The 6,000-nt window shown below is 44.6% G+C and overlaps 1 protein-coding gene across 1 annotated transcript in view; it reads right to left on the bottom strand.

Moving 5' to 3' along the window:
- Positions 1 to 2,355, bottom strand: part of OTUD7B (OTU deubiquitinase 7B) — a 56,595-nt gene extending 54,240 nt beyond the window's left edge. Inside the window, exon 1 of the mRNA XM_059376012.1 lies at positions 2,043 to 2,355. The gene's annotated coding sequence lies outside the window, so the exon portion shown is untranslated. The remainder of the gene's footprint in view (positions 1 to 2,042) is intronic.
- Positions 2,356 to 6,000: the final 3,645 nt, after the last annotated feature.

Below are 6,000 nucleotides of genomic sequence, written 5' to 3' on the forward strand. Positions count from 1 at the left end.
ACCAAGTCCAACTAAAATTACCATTCATTACTGTTCAGCCTGCCTTATACAAGTCAGAAGACAGCCCTTTCCCTGGCAAAGGTTTACATTTTTTTTTTTTTCACAAGGGAGTCTCTGGCATTAAATGAAAGGGATAAGTCAGGCAACAACAAAAAATTAGTAATAGTTTGGGAATTATCTTCCTTCCATCTTTCCTTCCTGCTTGAATGCTTAATGCCCAAAGTGGATATCTGTTCAATTCTAAATTATTCATGTTAATGGATAATTATCGGCAGAAAGGTGCTGATAATCCGAAATGGAAAAAAGATTGAAAGATAATCTATTCCAGTTTTGGAAGATCTTTTCAGCATATTTACCTTCTCAATTATTCCTAGCATGAGCTAATATTTGTATTCATTTGCGATCACTAAGTACATAGTAACTGGCCACTTATTCAGGGAGGTGCTCTGAGGCTTGCGGGGTAAAGAGTGGAAATTAGAACAAGACTGGCATTCACACTCCAGATAAGCAACATCAATTTCATTTATTTTACAGTTCTGATCAGCCTTCAAAATAGCAATAGACTAGCACAGCAGGTTGGTTCCTAAACTTTAAAAGAACTGTTCAGAAAAACAATGAGGACAAAGAGTATAATTGTTTGCCTATAATGTATTCATTTGTAAATTATGCACAGCAAATGTTTAATTATAAGTTTGATTCTCCCTAGTCACCCAGTTTGTTCCTGCTGTCTTCTCCACCCCACAAGAAATGCAGTCTCGTTCACTAGGAAAGAAATTTTCTAGATGTTTTTTTAAAAACTTAGGATTTGCTATCTTTTTGGACTAGCCTCACGACTACCTCTTCTTGCCCTTTTCCACCTTGGAAACAGATTCTGAAAGACAAAAGGATCCAACCTCCTCAAGGACTTCCTAAACATATAGAGGACAAGTCAAAGACTGAAAAATTACCAGCTTCTGGTTGTTCTAAAAGGCATTTTACATAGTTATAAAAATGAGGAAAATAATAAATTCTTATATAAAAATATGAGTAAAATAACAAATTCTGCTAATTCTTGCTTTTGCATTTACGAAAGGAAACCCCCTGAAGAGTGTGGCGGAGACTCTCTTACATATAATTTCACCAGTCTACTTCTTTCAACTTAATTTCCTATCCGTTTTGTGCCCAGAGGAACCACCCAGTTTAGACAGACTACCTAGACGAGACAGAGGGAGCGGGCGGGCGGGGAGACGGAGAAAGAGTCAGAGACTCAGGGAGACTCAGAGACTCGGAGCTCTGGTCCTTGTGAGCCGACAAGCTAAAAATACGCCGGCCCAGTAAACAAATCCCATTACATCCCGACCGGAGCCACACCGTTAACCTAGTAATTATGAGAAGAGGAGTGAGATCACGCAGCCCCCGGCTTACTCATCATCAGCTTCTAAAGTTTCCATCGGCTCATGGCAACTTTTCTTTTTTTCTAAAGTTCATAAGCCTACCCTAGAATCAATCGATCTCTCTTTTTCTCTCTCTCTCTTCTCTCTCTCTCTCTCTCTCACACACACACACATTCTTTTTCGCTCCCTTCCTCCATTCCTGGACGCACCTCAGTTTGGCTATCTACAGGGGAGAACAAGCTTGTTTTCTTTTCGTTGCACTTTTATACTCAGACTTTACAATGAACTTTATCTTACTACAGGGATAGGACAGGCTCCGCACTCTTAACCACCTTAAAACTCCACCATCCCTCCCCGAAAGTCTCGCTGACAAGGGGGCGACCGTCCAAACTGCCCAGCACAGCTTAGGAAGAGAAGCCAGGAACCGGGGTGGAAGCGAGGAACACGGGACGCAGGTGAAAGGGAGAAGTAACGGGGAAAAGGTTGGGACGAAGCAAGGCATAGTCGGGGCGAGGAGGGGGTGCCGGGAGGCGGTGGCTCCGGGTGAAATATAATCAGAAAGGAGAAGGGGGACAGTGGAGATCAGAGGGTCGGAGTTTGGGAGTCTCAAGAGACGGGAGGGGCGGGAGCAGACGGGGGGGAGGGTGACAGGGCAGGGGGCTCCGTTACCCTCGCGACTCCCGGGGCAAGGCCCTAGGCCGGGGCGGAGCGCGGGGCCCGGCCGCCTCTCCTCATTCCTCGGCTGTGACCCCGGGGTCCGGCTGGCCCCTCCCCCGACGACGATGGAGGCGGAGGCGGTGGCGGAGACTGCGACCGCGGCTGTTGCTCCGCACAGGATCAGGAGCTGGAGCCAGACGGCACTGATCAGGACTGGCCTCCCCCAGTGGTTTTTTGCCTGCTCCACACCCCGTCGCCACTCCGACTCCGGCGGCTGGTTCAGGATCGGTGGCTTTCGGCCGTCCGGCCGGAAACTAGCGCCAGTTTCCGGCCGGAGCGGGTTGGTGGTGACACCCAAGCCGCCCCCAGGCCTCCTCCTGCCCGGCCCCGCCCCGCCCCGCCCCATAGCAGCCCCGCCTTTAGCGCCGCTCCCCTGGCTCGGGCCAGTTTGGCGCCTGCCCCGCGCGTGACCCCGTGTTTTCCTGGCCAGTGTTTTTGAGGCCTCTGATCTGGAGAGTTCTTGGAGCGGTGCTGGAGGGGTCCAGAGCCTCTTGAGACTTTGGGGCAGAGTCAGTTGGGTACAACCCTTTGGGAAGAAGCAGAAAGAGGCGGGTAATTCTGGAAAAGTGAGAAGGGTGAAAATACTTTCGAAGTAGAAGACTGAAATTCTAGTTACTCTTCGCGGTCATTCTGGACTGACCAGAGGAAAATTAACAGTGCTTCTTCCAGAGCAAGTCTCCACCCAGTTTTGCAGTCGTCTTCCGTCACATGTGGAATGAACATACCCTTCTCTTTTAACACTCAGTACTTACTTACTTGCACAATGATGACATGTATGCCTCAGCCCAATAGAAAAAAGTTAAGTATCGCTGTTTTATTAGTGCGTTTTAACAGCATCACAACATAATTCAATTCAAATATTTCTTGAGTCCCTACTATGTGCAAGGTACTGTGCTCATTGATATTGGGGACACAGAAATGAATAAGACATAATTCCAGGCATCAAGGATCTCACACTTTAGGGGTGTCGGGGTGGCTCAGTGGGTTAAAGCCTCTGCCTTCGGCTCAGGTCATGATCTCAGGGTCCTGGGAGCCTGCTTCCCCTCTCTCTGCCTGGCTCTCTTCCTACTTGTGCTCTCTCTGTGTGTGTCAAATAAATTTTAAAAATCTTAAAAAAAAAAAAAGGATCTTACACTTGAGTAAAATACATGAAACTATATTATATAACAGCTCACATGTGTGCTCTGTGAGGAACAATGGGCTAGGGCATAAACTTCAGCATATAGCATACCTTCCATATTTATTGAATAAACAAATAAATATTAGGATACTGTGAACTAAGAAGAGCTATTTAATCAATACCTCTTTGTGACAAACACAAAATGGGGCCAGCCCCTGCTATAACCTGACTAAAGAAATCCTGAATTTTAATTTAGATTCCTAGCATCGTGGCACCTGATCTGCATATTCAAAATGTTTATTGTCTAAATTGTGCCCATTAGGCCTCCTTAAGAACGAATACTGTACCACAGTCAACTTTTCCCCTTAATACTTCCTGAGGTCCTTAGTCTCTAAATGGCAAGGGTGGAGCATAGACATTTTGGAATTACCCTGCTCAGGACTAGAAAATGGACGTCTGAAACAGGAAACTGCCTAGACGGGTAGCTATATCTCCTGGGGACACCCAAGGTTTAGAGTTGATTTAGGGCTGTGCCAAGGCCGAGAAGGTCAGAGTGTCTTGCAGGAGGCACACCCAGGACCAACAGCACAAGCTGGCAAGCAGAGCCATTTGGCCTGGGCTTCAGCTATGGGGGGGACTGCAAATTTGGGCTACTGTTCCATGGCAAATTTGAGGAAGAGGGTAGAATAAGACTTGGTCATCTAAGTTGGTTCTAAGTGAACTCCATTGATCACAACCATCCCTTGCTAGCTAAATCTGAGGTAGGAGGACAGGTCCACAGATGAGGAGCCTCAAAAATCTATATTTTCTTGATTCACCAAAGCCCTCCCAGGACGAGGTAATGCTGATCTGTTGACTATGTCTTTCCAGTCTTAAATCCACTACCACCACCTTATTAGAACCAGGTACAGAGTTCAAAGACACTCTCCAGCCTCATTACTACAAGGCAGACTTTTACTTTTGGCAGTGACCACAAAAAGTTTCCATATTTGAAAGCAGGTCCAAACTCAATTAAGTAACCACAAATTTACAGTCTTGCCTGGAAATTTAGGGGCCAGGAAGTGATGGGGTTGCAGTTGCTTTGTGCCTGTTTCTTGCTCTGACCATCCATCACTCATTGTTGTTTGTGCAATTGCTCAATGGGCCGCTTGTTTTGGGTCAGCCCAGGCTATGTGGGTAGCAGTGTGGTCAGCCAGGCTGGGAGCCAAGCCACCTGGATTCTGGTCACAGCTCAGCCAGCCCCTGAGCCATTAAGTGACTCCCTTCCTATTCCTATGTGTCAATTTCTCTGCCTAGAAACTGGGGACCTCTTCTGTAGTGATCTGCAGCCATTTGAGCTGTCACATGCTCAGAAGCAGCTCTCTGATGTTGTCAGCTGCCAGAACACAGCTGATTATTTTTTGCTGCCAGGTCAAAGAATAGTAAAAATAAAAGCAAACAAGCAAGCAGCAGAGAAAATTCTACAAGTGTACCAAGCCACATACCTTCATCTGCCATTTAGTACTAAGTTCTCTTCCAGTCTAAGGCCTGTTTTTGTTTACTCATCTTAGCAATTCGAAGGGATGCTCCAAGGAGTTCCCTGAACTTCCACTTTAAGCAAGAGCAGAAAAAACAGAAAAACTGAAAGGAGCATTGCACCAGAAAAACTAAAAGGAGCAACTATTTCAATACTAGCTAATGGATAGAGTGGGGGAAATGTTCAGAGAAAGCTATTTTGCAGCCAACCAGGAAAAAAAAAGAAAAAAAAAGAAAAAAAAAGAAATTGTTTGCATTTATATGCTCTTGTGGTGGGACAGAAAGAACACCAAACCAAAATAACTTCCTTTCCACTACCACCACTATAATTAAAACCAGTGGTCCGGTGGAGTTTTAAAACAGCATATTGTACGTGCCTAAGAACCTCAGACTGACTGAGAATTTGGGAGACTGAAAATCAGGAATCTAAATATTTTTAAAATACACACAGTTCAGGGCACCTAGGTGGCTCAATCAGTTGAGCATCCAGCTCTGAATTTTGGTGAAGGTCGTGATCTCAAGGTTGTGGGATGGAGCCCCACATCTGGCTCTGCTCAGTGGGGCATCTGCTTGAGATTCTGTTCCTCTCCCTGTTTTTGCTCCTCTCCCTGCTCATGCACTCTCTCTCGTCTCTCAAATAAGTAAATCTTTAGTAATAAGTAAATAAATAAATATACCCACAGTTCTTTTTCTTTTCTAGGTATAATTATCTTACCACATTGTATCAGCTTCTGCTGTACAGCATAATGAGTCAGTATTTGCGTATGTTGTGAAATGCTCACCACAATAAGGCTATCCATTATCATAGTTACAATTTTTTCTTGTGATAAGAACTTTTAAGACTTACTCTCTTAACAACTTTCAAATATGCAATACAGTAGTATTATTAACTGCAGTTGCCAACCTTTGCATTACTTCCCCGGGACTTACTTATTTTATAACTGCAAGTTGTATCTTTTGACCCCTTTCACTGGTTGCCCACCCTCACCGCACTCCTCTCCTCTGGCAACCACCAATCTGTTCTCTGTATCTACAAGCTCAAGCTCAGCCTTTTTGTTCTGTTGCTTTGTTTTGTTTGTTTGGGTTTGTATGTTGTCGTTTTTGTTTTTTGTTTTTTGTTTTTTGTTTTTTGTTTTTTTTAATTTCTTTTCAGCGTAACTTTTTTTTTTTTTTAATTTTTTATTTCTTATAAACATATATTTTTATCCCCAGGGGTACAGGTCTGTGAATCACCAGGTTTACACACTTCACAGCACTCACCAAATCACATACCCT

The sequence above is a fragment of the Mustela nigripes genome, chromosome 14 (genome assembly GCF_022355385.1).
Source record: "Mustela nigripes isolate SB6536 chromosome 14, MUSNIG.SB6536, whole genome shotgun sequence".
NCBI classification, from domain to species: Eukaryota; Metazoa; Chordata; class Mammalia; order Carnivora; family Mustelidae; genus Mustela; species Mustela nigripes.